Here is a 17363-nt window from a genome sequence, read left to right as displayed (position 1 = left end):
GGCAACAGTGAAGTCTTCGCAGAAAGCGGCAGTGTGAACAGTACAGAAGCAAAGCACCTTCCCGCCCCAGACAGAGCATGGAGCGCTACTGCTCACGGAGAAAGGTGGAACAGCTTTGCAAAGACTGGAGCAGGAAATCTAAAGGTGAACAAGAGCTCGGAGGGAAAAAGAAATAAAATAAGGGAAATTTCCATCACTGCATACTTTGAGGAGTTTTATACTCGTGCTTCGCTTTAATTGATTTTGCTAGCTGCTTTGAACAACAGGAGAAGTGGCGCATAAATGATTTAAATAAATAGAAGACATATATACAAAGGAGAGAAAGACTGGGTGTGTATATACCAGCCATTGCTCGCTGGGAATGATGTGAATCTGGAGGGCACCAGGTTGAAGAAAAACTACAGTAAGCAGTAACAGAGTTTCCCAAGGCTGGGAGGATATCGCAAATTCCAAGGTGTCAATCCAACCAGGTAATAACAAGTGCAACAACACTTAGGATGAGTAAGCACAGCACAGTGGCCAAAAGACTGAGCTACGAATCAGGAAGTCCCCTGCTCAAATTTTGGCTTGCTTGTCAGCCTCAGCTTCACCTCCATGTCCAATATGGGCGATAATAATACTGACTTACCTTATTTATTTTTTATTAGCAATATTTATATACAGCTTCTCATTTGAAACAAGTGGTTTACAAAAGAAAAGAAACAAATAAACAAAAACCACACACACACACAAACAATAGCTTCATTAAGTTGGTACAAAGATAGCTCCTGGTTGGGGAAAAGCCGAAACAAAGGCTTGCGGGGCTGTTGTATGGATTGCAACTAGAAAGTGCATTTGGACCACTTTAAGTGTTTGAAAGTACTATTCCTATGTTAGTTCTTATTTAATTTTATTAATAGCATTATTATTATTATTATTAGTTGTGGTAGCATTAGCATTATTAATCGTGTTCAGACTACATGCTAAGCCACGGATAATAATAATACATTTATTTGTTACCCGCCTCTCCCTTTGGATCGAGGCGGGGAACAACATTAGAACAGGAATCAATACATCTTAAAAATTCTTGATTTAACATTGATCTTGATAGGCCTGCCGGAAAAGGCTTGTCTTTAAAGCTGCCTTAAAATCACACAGAGAGTTAATTTTACGAATCACCTCCGGCAGGCCGTTCCACAATCTGGGGGCGAACAAAGAAAATTAAGCACTTTCGAGCTAAATATTATGGCTTAGCATGTAGTGTGAACCATTCCTAACCACGGTGTCTAAATAACCACGGTGTATACATGCTCAGTAGCCATTTGCTGCAAAAGGGTTAGCAGCCTAATCATGGCTTAGCATGTTGTCTGAACAGGTCTATTATTAGTTAATTACATGGACTTTTAGAATGCTCAAAGCATTTCACTTATGTTATGACAATAGGCTATACAACAACCTTCTATGGTAAGCCAGTATTGTTCACCACACCTGTGTGTGTGTGTGTGTGTGAGTGAGTGTGTGAGAGAGAGAGAGAGAGAGAGAGAGAGGAAGAGGATAACTGGAGAACATGCTTTAGCTAACAAAATAGTAGGTTGCTTGAGGCTGTTTGGAGACTTCACAGCTGACGCAAGACCTGTACCAGCTCCTCAAATGCCACTCATTACTAGCTGGGGGTGGGCCAAAGAGGAATACGACAGGGACCCATAAGATTTGCTGAATGAGTGTGAAGCAATTATTAGAGCAAAGAACATAAAACACAATACATAGCCGTATTGTGGGGTGGGGTGTCTTTTTGCAGTGTGCGTGGGGGACGGAAGCCACCCATTACCCTGGCAAATGCTCCCTCTACCTTGCTCCATCCCACAACCCCTTGCCCACGAGTTGCATTGGACTACACTGCCCGTCATCCCCAGCCAATGGCCACGGGGTTGATAGGAGTTGCATGCAACTGGAGGGCTCCGGGTTGGGGAAGGCTGCCACCTAGTAAGCGATGTCTGCCGTCAAGTAGGCAGGGTGATGGTCTTCTAATCTCTTCTGTGCAAGAACTTTTACAGAGACCCAGACTGGAGGGCGGGAGGAGGGGATGCCTATAGGGAAAGTGCCGTCTGTAAGCCCTGCTAAGTACCTTACCAGATGCCTGGCTACCACTAAGCAGCATCTCAAATGACTTCTTTTCTGGCCCGAGCAGCGTTCCGGCAACACGGGCCATTTCTCTGCTCCTTTTCCTATTCGCCCTCCCTCTCTCTTTCTGCCACCTCCACAAAGACAAGCCTCCAAGCACAGTTGGTTCTACAGCAGTGTGGAAAACGTGTGGGTGCTTCTTTTAAGCGATACTGCTATAAAAAGAATGATTAAGTTTGCAAAACCTTGCATAAGGCTCACCCAAAAAAGAAAGGAAGGAAGAAAAGAACATAAAACCCAATGTCCCTACAGGGATATGTTTCTCTCAAGCTCTTTAATATTTCACCTTTTGAATGAGGAAGGGAGGAAAATGCCTCTGAGATCCCTGGAAAAGATACAGAACAAGGGGCCAGGAATAGGCAGCAAAAGTAGTTATGTGAACTGCAACGCTTTGGTATGGATCGGAGGGGAAAGAGCTGCCGTTTCCGTTAGAAGACGCAAAATTCTCCCTAACATATGGAAGTCAGTCTGATCCATGCTAGTATTTTAAGCAAGTGTAAACCCACACCTACCTCTTTGCCTGTCAGCATTTAATGCCCTTATCTGAGCATCGGAGGAGATATGTGGTCTTTATTTAGACGCCTACAGCACAGCTCTCGTCCCACCAGGAGAAAGAGGCACAGAGATACACTGGCCCAAAAGGACACAAAATGGTTCTGAAGGTGCTCTCAGAGGAAGGGTGGGTTGGAGGGACACAAATGGCATCAATAGGGTTGCAAACTTCTAACATGCAAAGCGTTATTCTTCAAACATGAAGGAATGAAGAAGAGTTCTGTGCAATCCAGATGCCTGCAACCATACCCTGAACACAGAATTTATTCCAACTGAAGGTAATATTTTCAGCCAGGAGTAGGAAAAGGTTAACACCCCCCAGGAGCGAAGAAAAGAATGAGGGTGGGCTGGGAAAGTCATCGTCGCCAGCAAGAAACATTTAGATCTCATCCTGCACAGGGAAAGAAAGTGGGCGTTGAGAGCAAAGCAGAAGCCAATTTCGTAGTTTAAGAAGGGACATTAATGGGTACACAAATCTATGGCACAGTCATACTTGGAATAAATGATGTACAGTTCTGGTCAACACACTTTACAAAAATGATACTGTAGAGCTGGGAAAGATGCAGAAAAGGGGAAACAAAATGATCAAAGGGCCGAGGCAACTCTCCTTTGAGGAAAGGTTACAACATATGTGATTGTTTAGCTTGGAGAAAGGGTGAGTCCAGAGAGAGATGAGGTATACAAAACCATGCACGGTATGAGGAAGTGAATAGTGAAGGTGGATTTCCCCGCCCTCTCATACTGGAACCCAACAGGGTCATCCCACAACGCTGATTGGTCAGAGATTCAGGACAGATAAAAGGAAGGACTGACAGGAAGCCAGATTCCAGCTGGACATCAGGAAAAACTTCCAGACAGAGCAGTACAGCAATGGAACCAGTTACCTAGGGAGGTTGTGGGCTCTCCCACACTAAAGGCCTTCAAGAGGCAGCTGGACAAGCATCTGCCAGGGATGCTTTAAGGTGGATTCCTGCATTGAGCAGGGGGTTGGACTTGATGGCCTTATAGGCCCCTTCCAACTCTACTATTCTATGATTCTATGACTCCTTCACACAGGGCAGAGTTAAGCAATGAAACCGGCTAATGCAAGATGTAGTGATGTAGAAAAGAGCTACGGTAAGAAGTAACCAAGATAGCTTTAAAAGAGGATTAAACAAATTTATGGAGGATAAGGCCATCAGTGGCTACTAGCCATAATGGATGATACATTGCCTCCAGGATGAGAGGTAGTGCGCCTCTCAATACCAGTTCATTTATTTATTTACAGCTTTTATATACCACTCCATATCTAAACAGATCCCGGAGTGGTGAGCAATAAAAGATAAAAGGAATAAAACAACATATTAAAAGTAGAAAACAACCACCAGAATACAACATTGGTGCCTGCCTAACTTTCAAAGGCAAGGAGTTCCACAGAAAGGGGGCCACCATGTTGAAAGCTCTGATCCAGGTGGACTCCAGCTGGGCCACAAGTCCATGTGGAACCACCAGGAGCACCCCATCTGTTGACCTCAGTGATGGGGCAGATTGATTAAGGAGGTGGTCTCTCTCAGGTATGCTGGGGAACAGCTGCTGGCGGGGGGGGGGGCGTTCTGTTGTGCTCGTGTTCTGCCTGTGTGATTCCCCCATTGGGGGCTTCTGGTTGGCCACTATAGAAAAAGAATTCTGGATTAGATGAGCCTTTCATCTGATTCAACATGGATCTGCTTATGTTCTTAGATGGTGCTTTACACAGTAACATAGGCCAAAAAAAAAGCAGCTCTCTGCCCCAAAGAGCTTACAATATGAATTTCAAAAATGGAGGACGACACGAGAGAGGAGGAAAGAACAGTTATACATATAGAGCAGAGTTACTCAGAAGCTACAATAAACCTCCTTTAGAACGACAGTGGCTCAAATGGAAGCTAAGAGTAACTGTATTGTGTGTTTAGATGCACAAAACAGCGGCACATCATGAGACCCAATTCTTAAGCATGGGCTGACATTTTACAAGCCCCTGACAACAAATTTATTTATTATTTTATTTATTGCATTTATATCCCGCCTTTACCCAAGGCGGCAAACATAATCCTCTTCCTCCTCCGCTCCATTTTTATCCTCACAACAACAACCCTGTGAGGTAGGTTGGGCTGAGAGTCTGTGACTGGTCCAAAGTCACCCAGTGAGCTTCCATGGTCAAGTGGGGACTAGAACCCAGACCTCCTGACTCCCAGTCTGACACTTTAGCCACTACACCACCATTCTGCAGTGTTTCAGTAAAACACAAGCTTACACTGAAAAAGATAGCAAAAGAATAAATAATACTGCACAGCTGAACTTGACCTTGTGCATCCCTGCACCTGGCAGCATGAAAACTTTTAAAGCTTCTCCACATATAACTGAGCACAGGAGAAGAAACACAGAGGTTAACCCTCCACACCAGGGATAGGTGAAGGTAGGTCGAGGCAGGGTAGATACTTTCCAGCAGCCATATGACCGGCTGGGGAAGGCTGGGAGTTGTAGGAGTTTTTTTCCGCCTAAGCAAGCATATAGGATTGAGCACTAAAAATATAGGTCTACCCCATGTGACACTCAAGACAGCGGAAGTGGGGAGAAGTGAAGCAAGATATGCACACACTGGAGTCTTCTCTCAGCCTCACAACTGAATAATACTGAACTACTTTACGGGACTGTTGTTAGGAAGACAAACCTAACGTACTTGAATTGCTCTAAACATTCAAGGTGTGCTGTATGAACTTTTGTCTTTGGAACAACACCCTAACCCAGTCTTCCCCAACCTGGTGCCTTCCATAGGTGTTGGACTACAACTCCCATTATCCCCACCCAGCATAGAATCATAGAAGGCCATTGAGTCCAACCCCCTGCTCAATGCAGGAATCCACCCTAAAGCATCCCTGACAGATGCTTGTCCAGCTGCCTCTTGAAGGCCTCCAATGTGGGAGAGCCCACAACCTCCCTAGGTAACTGATTCCATTGTCATACTGCTCTAACAGTCAGGACGTTTTTCCTGATGTCCAGCCAGAATCTGGCTTCCTGTAACTTGAGCCCGTTATTCTGTGTCCTGCACTCTGGGAGGATCGAGAAGAGATCCTGGCCCTCCTCTGTGTGACAACCTTTTAAGTATTTGAAGAGTGCTATCATGTCTCCCCTCAATCTTCTCTTCTCCAGGCTCAACATGCCCAGTTCTTTCAGTCTCTCCTCATTGGGCTTTGTTTCCAGACCCCTGATCATCCTGGTTGCCCTCCTCTGAACACGCCCCAGCTTGTCTGCTCCAACTCCTCAGGAGGGTTCCTAGTTGGGGGCTGGATTAGACCCAATATCCTATTGTAACAAAGAAACAATCATCACATATTCTTCTGTTCACCTCCACCTGGATTTCTCTCCCCTTCCTCTGTTATCTCCCCCGTGTCTACTTTTGGTTGGGAAACCCCTTGGGCTGGAGGAATCTGTCAAATCAGTTCTGTGTAAAAAGAGGACGCTGCGTTATACCAAGACAGAATCCCTGTCCAGCTACGTTAGATTTATTTACAGCAGTCATCCCCAGCCTGACACCCTCCAGATGCATTTGGACTACAAATCCCATCACCTGTGCTGCCTAGGGATGATGGCAGTAGTACTGCAGTCCATCAGGAGGTCACTGGATTGGAGAAAGCTGGTCTGTACTGACCAGCAGCAGCTCTTTAGGGTTTCTTAAATAAAATATGTATTGTATTTTATTTAGTGTTGTTCCCCGCCTTGATCCAGAGGGAGAGGCGGGTAATAAATAAATATATTATTTATTATTTCCAGCCAGAAGTCTTTCACAGCCCCATTTGGAGGCGTTGGGGGTTGAACCTGCGATGTTTTGCCTACAAAGTAGATATTCTACCAGTGAGCAATAGCTAGGGATGTGGGAGATTATCCACAACAGAATCAAATGACTTCAGATTTCTGTGAATCTGACCTGCAGCGTACTGGTTTTCTCCCAGTTGCATGAACTCCGTAGACTTGCAGACTGTTCTTTTCACTTTCTGGAATTTTACACAAATTCAGTCATAGAAAAATACGTAAACAATAATGAAAAAAAACACACCAGCTGAAACATGAATTTCCCCCATAGGCTACAGGATAAAAATGTGCATTTGGGGGGGGATTTGTGCATTTTTGCAAATTGGGGAAACTGGGAAAAATCCAATTCTGCCAATGAGCGGGACGACAGGCACGTGACAGTCCATGAAGTGCAGACAGAACGGATTTTAGCAGAATCTGCATATCCCTAGCTACAGCTCTTCTTTCACATGAAGAGCCATACCCACAAACGGTGCTATATAAAGAAATAAACATAAACACCAGCTATTAATTCTTCAAACCAATATAAGCACCGGATGTTTCTCAAAGCTATGGAATAAAGTTCAGAGACAACAACTGCCCTGCTTGCAAAATCTTTTTTTGTCTGTCAATAAAACGGAATAAAAGAAAGATATTGATCGGTGAAGTCCCTCCTGCTGCGGAACAGTGGGGTGGGGACCAGCCACCCCCTTCCACACAAGCTACCTGGGAGGCCATCACCTGTAGTCAAGTTATCAGTCCCCACTCTGGCCATACACCAGCCTTCCAGATGTTTGGACTTCCTCTCACAAAGGCCATTAGAACCAGCTGCTCAGAAATCAAGAGAGGAAGTCAACTGCTGCCATCCCCAGCACTTCAAAAAGCCTCCCCCCCCCACTTTTTTTACACTTATATATCCTCCGCCCTCATTCCTTGTGTGTAGCACGTCTTAAATTTAGACTGTAAGCCTCAAGGCAGGGAGGGACAGACCCAAACTCCAAAACAAATATTTGGAAGGAACCGTGTTGGAGAAGGCTGCATTAAACCATGCTTCCTTATTTATTTACAATATTTGTATCTTGCCTTTCAACCAAACGTGTTCACCGCTGATGTCGTTCTGCATGTACAGCTCCAGGCTGAGAGGCAGGCAAGGACTAGCTCCATCAGGGCCTGCTTACGACGTGTCCAGGACACCTGGCTTTCTGTTGTTAGAGACAGAACATGAGAAGAGCTATGCTGGATCAAACCAAGAGTCCATTTAGCCCAGCACTTGGTTCACACAGCGGCCAACCAGCTGTCGACCAGGAAGCTACAAGCTGGACACAGTGCTGAACAGAATGCTGGATTAGATGGAGCCTTGGTGCGACCCACCGTGGCTCTTCTTATGTTCTTAGCTACTGGCAGGAGTTTCAAGCTAAAATATGCTGGTATTTGCCTCCGGCCTGCCCTTTTTGCTTTTAGACTTGCCCACCACTAGAATGCCGCCCCCAAGAGCTTCTGCACAATGGAACTCAGCCATTTGGCACCCAGCTCCAGATGACACATGGGGAATTTCTGGCCCAAAGGGCATCTGATCCCCACCTCCACTTATTTTCATCTGGCCTCTGGGCATCACCAGAAAAGTTCCCCTTCTCCCCCCCCCCCCCGGCACCCTGGGAAGGGCCATCAAGGAATGTGTAACACAAAATGAATCAATCCACACAATCCCATTAATTAATAACCAGGTATGCCCCCAATTGATTATTCCTGGTGGGTTAATGACCCTTGATAGAAAAACAAATATTTCCCCTACCTCTGCTCTAGGGAGCTGAAAACAAGGCATATTTTGGTTCTAGTCAGCGAGGAACTCTGTGCAACGCAAAAACCTGCGAAAGGCTCCACAGCAACCGAAAGCTGCTTCGGATGAAGATACTAGAATCACCACCTTGTAGGCAAAGATCAATGGTGATGAAGCCAGGAGTTTTCAAAATACAATGAAGACCAATCGAAACCATCTCCTATCCATCGCTTTTATCCTTTCACAGTGGCAAAAAGCCAGCAAGGTTCCAGAGCAAACAGGAGCCCTTTTGAGTGCACACACAGTGGGTATTTCACTGCTTGGGGGAAGAAAGCCCAGCGTTGCTGTTTTAAGTGAGGTCTCCATACAACCCTGAATAGGATTGTTTAGGGATTATTTGGATACCTTTTCTTTGAAAAATGTAACTACAAATCCTGCAGTTTTACCTGTTCTCCTAAGTACCATCTGTCTGACAGGCCTCCAAACCAAAACACTCCATCTTGTCTTTTCAGCCCTCTTAAAGGGACATGTCTCTTACCTTCAAAGTCACCAGGTGGTGCAAGCAGCCATTTCCACACCGCAGGGAGTTTCTAAAGGATTTCTCACAAAAGTCCTGATTGCATAGCCTCTTTTTACACTCTCAGAAATTCCTCTTACTTTGCAGGAGGAAACATTTTTTTTAAAAAAACAGCAACTCCAAACTGGAGATTTTCCTTCAGTTTGTTCTATTCCTCTCTAGCCTGTCAATCTTCCAAGAACTAAATCAGAAAGTTTGCCTGAAAATTGTGCGACAGCGCATAGAGCGATGGACCTGGACAGAGTAGTCCAAGGTTCACATCACCGTTGTGCCACGAAATCCATTAGGAAATATCTGTGCTGGTCACACTATCTTAGCTGAATTCAATTCATGGGGTTGTTGTGAGGACAAAAATGGGTTTCCCCACCCCCAGGTCCATGTATATCACTCGAGCTCCTTGGGAGAACATGTGAAATGTTAGATGTAATAAAATAAGTTAAAGATAAATCATTCCCTTCAAGTACTCTGTTCTCCTCATCCAACCCCGCCCCCATGCCAGAGCCTCTGAGCATAGGCAAAGTGCGTTTTCCTCCCCAAAGAAAAACTATAAACCTGTCCAAACATCTGGGATTAAAGGGCAGTGTGTCCAAGTCGAAGAGATGCAACTTCAAGGCAGGTTTCAGAAAATTTCCAGCCATTTTAGGAACTCAGTGTTCAAGGGTTTTTTTTGAGGGGGGGGGAGGAGACCCTTTTAAAAAACAGAAAATATGAGGGCAGCCTTCTCCAACTTGGTGCCCTCCAGAAGGCGTTGGGCTAGAATGCCCATCATCCCAGACCATGCTGGCTGGGGATAATAGGTGTTCTAGTCCAAATCTCTGGAGGCTGCCAATTTGGGACAGCTGTACTAGATGATTGATAACCAAAAATACATTATTTAGATTATGGATGGGAAACGTGTGACCCTCCAGACATCACACATCCCCCATCAGGTGAGAAATGATGGGAGCAGCCTTCCATTAACATCTGGAGAGCCACGCATTCCCCACTATGACTTACATGAAGACTCACAGAAAGAAGAGTACTTCAAAGAACGACAAGGGGGGGGGGGGGAGACCAATATGTTTAATTTTAAAAACCAAACAAAAAACTGTCTTTTCTGCAGTAGTAAATAAATATGTGTGTATTAATTTAAACGAAAATGTTTCTAAAATCATGATATTGGTAGTTCTCCAATAAAATGCATGAGGGCAGTTCGAAGAACATGTTTCAGATAATGCTTCCTTGTTTTAACACATTTCACTAAAGCCAAACAATCAAGCAATCGCAGATATAAATATGAACATAATCAGATCCACCAAGGCTTAGCTAGAAGTTACCTCCAGCTGGTAACTCTGAAGGAAAATTTAGTCTGACTGTAAGTTCTTTGGGGCAGATCATCTCATGAGGTCGGTGGGGGGGGGCAGTGGATGTACAACATGGCAAATCAGGGGACAGGTACCAAAATGCTGGCGCTTTTCATTATATTATGCCATCTTCTTCCCCAACAGTCCACTTCAAATGTTGGGTTTAATGATTAACAATAACCAGGAGGCAGCAAATCCAGAGAAACAGAGAAGGAAGCAAAAGCAAAGCATGAACGTTTGCAATTAAAGACTGCGCAGAGGACCGCCACCAAATTTGGAACTGCTGCTCAGGCAGAGCACAGAGTGTTCAGAAGCCACCAGGAAGTGCAGATGCTTCATTTTTGGAAAAATCAGGTCAGCCTGAGAAACAATATGATACGCCATGCCAGCTGCACAGAGGCTGAATTTTGATAGCTGGGGTGAGGGGCAGCGAGAAACGCTCCTGTCTAAACTCTGCCCTTAACGACCCTCTTAATCTTTCTCTCCATTTATTAAAGAACACTTGAAGATACTGAACCCATTTGGAAAAGGCAGTGCTGCGTCTCTCTGATTTGGAGAGAGATAACTGCATGGCAAATTCACTGCCACACTATCTAAACCCATTGGTGTACAAAGAATTGGGCAGTTCACTTTCACCACAACTCCGTCCCTTATCCCCTTGAGCATAGTTTCTCCCGGAAAGTTTGCACACCTAACCTCTACAAAGCCACGGGTCTTTCCTTCAAAGACCACATCCACACCGCAAGTGAATCAAAACCTTAAGAGCCAAGATGAAGCCACACTAAAACAAGCAAAAGTAATACTATTATTTGGAATGGTTAGAAGTCGAAATGCCGGATGTAAGCAAGCAACTCATACTGATGTTGAATGTGGTTTTACCAAAAAATATATAACAACCTTTCACAAAAAAAAGCTACTAATCATCCTCCATTTGGATTTCAAAAAAGTGAAGTGGGGGGGAAGAGAACATGATATGCTTCTGTTTCCCATGTAAGGTATCAGTTCAGGTCCAGATTATCTTAGAAACCATCTTCTTCTTTATAGGCTGCCTCAATCTTTATGTTCTGTGGGGGAGAGCTTGCTGACCATACCACGGTTTACTGAAGCTCATTTGGCCGTGGTGTGGAGGAAGGCCTTCTCAAATGGGGTGCCCATCATGTGGTATAGTCTTCCCAGGGAGTTCAGACAGGCTTTCAGCATGGAGTGTTCGCCCAAGCATTTCCCTGGCTGCTAGTATTGTCAGCTACCCCTAGTTATTTTAACTGAAAGTATTTTTTTATCACTGCTTTATAGTATTTTATCATGATTTTATATCGTAAACAGCTTTTATATATATAAACCGGTATAGATTGTTCCCCCTGAAAAAAAAAATCTAGCCTGAGAGTGACTCCTGTGTTACACAAAGGCTTGCACACCATGCCATACCACTGAAATTCATACGGGACCACCCCCACCTCTCCCTGTTCTGCATTCGCAACCGCACCATTAGAAAAATTCAGGAATGATAAATAACTCCACTTGAGCAGTACACATGAATTGAGACGACGTGGGAAATCCAGCCTTTGGCTATCCTGATCCAACATGGTGGTAAAGATGCAAATGACCCATGTCTCAAGGAGGTGCCCAATGGGCTTTCTATTTTATGGATTGTTTCTTTTATGGGGCACAACTCAGGAGCAACTGATTAGGTCCAAAACACTGGGCCCAACTCTCTCATTCCTCAGCACCCCAAATTCACACATAGTCTTACCCAATCAACTAGCTCTTCCTTGGCTGCACCAGGGAGCCCCCTTCCCCTCCCCAATCAGGGCTTCCTCCTTAGCCAGTCCCCCCAACAGTCACCTGCCCCAACCTCAAAGTACCACCTTTCAGCTCCCCCAATCCCACCTGCCACCCCCAGGCACTGGTGACACACCCTCTTTCTGCTCCCTTGCACTGCCCCCTAACCAGCTCCCCTGCCCCTAAACCAGCCTCCCTCCAGAAGTATTGGACCACAACCACCAGCTTTCCTGACCATTAGCCATGCAGACTGGGGCTGATGGAAATCGAAGTCCAAACATCAGCAGGCAGCCTTCGTCCCTCTGCACCGCCTTCCTCTCCCGCCCCAGGGCCAGCCTACCACTGCCCCAGGCGAGCACCCACCATCTCTACCTCTTTGCAGCCCCGCAAACCACTTCCAGACCCCCTGGCACGCAGATCCCAGCCACCTCCTCCCAAGATCCCGCCCCCACCACCACGTTTTGTGTTTAGCCCCAGAGCCCCTTTTTGTTTCGGCTCCTCCAGCCCCCAAACACCCCCCCCCACTGCTGCTGCTTCTGCTACAACCTCTCCTTGCCTCGGACCCCCTTTCCACCACCACAACTCCAGCCCGGAAAGACCCCCATCCCCCGCCGCTGCTTTCCACGCGGGATCCGACCGGCATATTTACTCGGGATTAAACCCGCCTGTACCCCGCGGGGGCTTACCCCCCCCATGCGTGCGTGTGTTAGGATCGCAGCCCTGCATTGCCTGGCCCCGTGCGCCCCTCCCCCTCGTCAACAACACCCCTCGCCCTCCCCCACGCCGAGGATCGAGCCCCTTTCGCCCTCCCCATTGCACCGCCCCCCTCCTTCCCCATCTTGCACGCTTCCCCCAAGAATGCACGGGCCCCGCCTCCTCCAGCCCCTTCTGCCCGCTCCCGGCCTGGCATCCCCGGCATCCAAGCCCCTCTCCCCACTCGGGGGAGGGGTCCTTACCCGCCTCCGCGCAGCCCCCGGCCCCGTCCCGGCTCCGTCCCGGCTCTTGCAGCTCCGCAGCAGACAGCTTTCGGGGGCTCCGGGACCACGTGACAGCGCCCAGCGCCCCCATAGGCTGGGCCCGGACCAGGGCTGCCGGGCAACGGTGAGCCCGCCCCCTCCCTCCTTCCCTGCACCTGAGAGAGGCAGGCAAAGCCGCCTTACGCCACCGGCGCAGCCCGCCAAGTAAGTGGCGTAGCGCAGGATTCATCGCCCCCTGCCCGACGTCGCCGCCGGACAAGCCGCCGCCAACGCAGTTGGCGTAAGGTGCCCGCCGCCCTCCTACCTGTGCCGGCTTCCCTCCTTACGCAAGTTACGTAGCTCGGCGTCTCGGTTTACCTTTTCGGAGGAACCCCCGCTTCGCAGGGTTTGCGGAGAATCCGTAACTCTGACACAGTGTAATGCGGGGGAAGAGCGAAGAGAGCGAGATCTCTCCCCACTCCACACATACAAAATGTCAATTTCTCCTCAGCGTTCCTGTGGGAGGGAGGCCCCGAAGCGCTGCACCTGAGGGGCGTCCTTACGCAGAATGCGTAGAGATGAGGCGTTCTACTCGCCGTGCGGCCTTGCGCAAAATGCGTAAGGTTGTGGAATACAGAGAGTGCCTTTCCCCTCAGGGAGAGAGGGAGGGGCTGAGACTAATTTATTTTTAAGCTGTGGGGAGGGGAGGCTGAGGTAAAATGGGAGGTGGGCAAACAGGTGTGGAGAGAAAGGCGGGAAGCTGAGAGGAAGACACGAAGATGGGGAGACACTGAGGTAAAATGAGCGAGCAGGTGCCCAGAAATGGGAACTGTGAGGTAAAAAGCATGCGGGGAGAGGCTGAAGTAAAAGGTGAAAAGTGCAGAGATGTAAATGGACTAAAAAGGTTGAGGTAAAATGGAGAAGAATAAAGATTTGTCTGAGATGGAAAGGCGAGGGGAAGGAAGGAAGGAAGGAAAGACGGTTAATAAGGTAAAAAGAGGGGTGGGTGTAAATTAGGGGCTAAAAATGGAAGGCTAATGTGAAATGGTATTGGAAGAAAGGAACTTGAAGGAGAAAAGTGGGGAGGGGAGTGAAGATAAAGGGGGAGTGAGGTAAAATTTATTTATTTATTTATTTACATTTATATACCTCCCCACAGCCGAAGCTCTCTGGGAGGTTCACAAAAGCTAAAAACAGTAAACATTAAAAATATACAAAATTTAAAAACCATCAGAGACATGAAAACAGTATAAAAACAGCAGCAGCCATGAATGAATGGGTTAGTAGATGTCTACAGACAGGAGCAGTTGAGGTAGAAAGTGGGAAAAGGCTGGAATACAGAAGTGAAAAAAGTCAAGTGGAATAAGTGGGTAAATTGGTTACATGGGGGAAGATGAGGTAAAATGGACGAGGAGGCCTGAGGTTAAAAAAATAAATAAGGCTGGGGGGCAGCAGGGATGGTCTGTAGGGATGGAGGTGAAAAGTGAGCAAATATTTACAAAAAGAAGGAAGGCTCAAGTTTTCAAAAGTGGGCAAGTAGAGATGGGGTGCAAAAAATGAATATGAGTGCTTAGGTATTAATGGGGTGCTGAGGGAAAGGCAAAAATGGAGGGAAAAGAGGGGAGTGAGTGAGTATGAATCAGAGGCAGGCCGAGGTGAAGGCAAAGATGGAGAGCAAGTGGGCAGAGAAGCCGCTAGAATCATAAGCGGAGATCAAAGGAGTTATTGCAAAAGACGATGGGGGCGGGGGAGTCATCTTAGGACAGCCTTCCCCAACCTGGTGCCCCCCAGATGTTTTGGAAGACAACCCCCAGCATTCCTGGTCATCAGCCATGCTGGCTATTGGCTGCTGGGAGTTAAGTCTAAAACATCTGTATCGTTCGACCAGATTCACGCCCCATCTTCCTCCTCATGAGTAGACCTTTGCTCACACTTAGGCCTCTGTTCCCAAACAGGCTGCAGTTGCTATTTTGGGCAGAGCGGGTGCTTTGGGACGTATGCCTCTCTGCGCTGCACCTATTATTATTATTATTATTATTTATTTATATAGCACCATCAATGTACATGGTACTGTACAGAGTAAAACAGTAAATAGCAAGAATCTACCGCATAGGCTTACAATCTGAGAAGGGTGCTTGGAAGACATTGCCTGTTCTCAGTGGCAGGGCAGGGCTGCTGTTCTCGCTTTGGTTCACCCAAGTCAACTCTTTGCTCCTTTGCCCTCTTCTGCAACATGGACCTTGTTCCTGTGGCCTCAGCACTCTTGGACTCCTTGAAAATTCAGTGTGTGTGGCTCAACAGTGTTGCATGATAATTTACAAGTCCTAGTGTCAAGAAAAGTATAACTTACAGATTATTAACTAGAGAGGTGAAGGGATTTGCCAGTCAAAACAGAACTGGGAACACAGCACCCCAGAGTCCTGACTTTTCCATCTGCTTCTGCTTGAGCTGCCCGTGAAGACACCTTCTTCTCTGCTATTTATAGCTAATATGATGAATCAATAACCGGAAAGAAAGATACGTAAACATTGGGCCGCATGTCTTGAGTCACGAAAGAACTGATGCTATGAAGGTCTTCAAGTCCCGTCAGGAGTTGTTTATTCAAAAACATAGATGTTATGCTGAATCTTTAACTTCTCTATTACAGCTAAAGATGTCCAGTCTGTTTTCAGTTCCTTTCTGTTTGAGGTTGCACAGAAATACTTGTTCCAATGCAATGACCAGGCACAGCATGATGAAATATATTCTACGAGGGTGATGAGTTGTGTCCTGCCCAGTTGTCTGTGATAGGGTGGGCAGGAGGGAGATCAGGATCTACTCATAAACCTCTGGATGATTTTCAGTAGATCAACAAAAGTGTAATTCCATGTTTCATCTTTTTATTATTTCCAAACATCAGTAAATAAAAAACACTAACAAAACAAAATATACATATAAAGACACGCCCACAAAAATAAGACAAAACAAAACACCAATTAAAATATTCTTCCAATATTCTCCTCAGCAAAAATATATAACAATGTTGTCATTATTATTATTGTTTTTCTTTATCACTGTCAAATCCAAATCTAATTTCTCTCTCCACATTTTCTACACTATTGGTTGAATCCACAGATATACAAGTCATTTTTTTCTCGTCCCTTCATAAAGTTTACAAAAGGTTCCCATTCAGTTATAAATCTTACAGTCGATTTTCCCCTCATTATTGCCATGAGTTTCGCCATCTCCGCTAGCTCGAACATCTTCAGTAGCCATTCCTCTGTTGTGGGCACTATTTTACCCTTCCATCTTTATGCATATATCAGTCTTGCAGCTGTCGTCATATATAAGAATATAGTCCCATGATTCTTTTTCATCTGCTCATCCATAAATCCCCCCAAAAAGTATTCTGGTTTCAATTGGATATTCATTTTTAGAATTTTTTGGATTACAGAATGTATTTGTATCCAGAAAGTCTTGGCTTTTTTGCAGGTCCACCATGCATGGTAGTATGTCCCTTCTTGCTCTTCGCATTTCCAGCACAATCTTGATGCCCCTTTATACATTTTGGCCAATTTTGCTGGTGGCAAATGCCACCTATACATCATTTTGTAAAAAATTTCTTTAAGATTGGTACTTAACGTAAATTTTAGCCCTCTTGTCCACATATTTTCCCATTGTGCCATTGGTATACTATGTCCCATATTCTGGCCCCATTTTATCAAACATTCTTTCACTTGTTCTTCCTCCATCTCAAACCTCAATAAGAGTTTATAAATTTTAGCAATAACATGTTCGTCGTTCATACATAATGCCATTTCAAATTCTGACTTTGTTGTTTCAAAACCACAAACTTTTTTATCAATTTTAAACCTTTCTGACATTTGCAAATATTCAAACCATTGACATGGGTACCCTTCTTTTGTCAACCCTTCTCTTGACTTTAATTGATAATCCCCTTGCCATGGTTCTAAAATATCACGGTATGTCCACCACTTGTAACTGCCTGTCCTCTCCCTTCTTTGGTATGCTTCCTGCACTGATATCCATAATGGTGTTTTTTGACATAATCTGGGCTTATATTTATTCCATATTTTCAGGATAGCATGCCGTATATAATAGTTGTTGAACTCTGCATTAACTTTAACTTTCTCATAGCATATATAACCATGCCACCCAAATCTCAAGTCATGGCCCTCTAAATCCAATAGTCTTTTATTTTTCAACAGTATCCAGTCTTTCATCCATACCAAGCCACATGCAGCAAAGTATAATTTTAGATTTGGCAAACCTAGAACCCCCTTTCTTTTGCATCCTGTAATAATTTATATTTAATTCTTGGTTTTTTTGCTTTCCATATAAATTTGGATATGTCCTTCTCCCATTGTTTAAATGGTAACTCCGAATTCACTATAGGTATTGTCTGAAACAAG

At 45.6% G+C, this 17363-nt stretch overlaps 1 protein-coding gene across 3 annotated transcripts in view; it reads right to left on the bottom strand.

The window, feature by feature from the left end:
• The window catches only part of STRBP (spermatid perinuclear RNA binding protein), a 115568-nt gene extending 102537 nt beyond the window's left edge, over nucleotides 1–13031 (bottom strand). The window contains exon 1 of one of the 3 annotated variants that reach the window (XM_063144897.1): nucleotides 12952–13031. The gene's annotated coding sequence lies outside the window, so the exon portion shown is untranslated. Of the gene's footprint in view, nucleotides 1–8834; nucleotides 8905–12951 lie in introns of those variants that run through there. The other 2 variants (XM_063144896.1, XM_063144898.1) reach the window with 2 other exon arrangements.
• Between the last annotated feature and the right edge of the window lie 4332 nt (nucleotides 13032–17363).

Source organism: Elgaria multicarinata, chromosome 19, assembly GCF_023053635.1.
Source record: "Elgaria multicarinata webbii isolate HBS135686 ecotype San Diego chromosome 19, rElgMul1.1.pri, whole genome shotgun sequence".
NCBI classification, from domain to species: domain Eukaryota; kingdom Metazoa; phylum Chordata; class Lepidosauria; order Squamata; family Anguidae; genus Elgaria; species Elgaria multicarinata.
The sequence above is the reverse complement of the archived record's forward strand: the minus strand, read 5'-3'. Positions and strand labels throughout refer to the sequence as shown.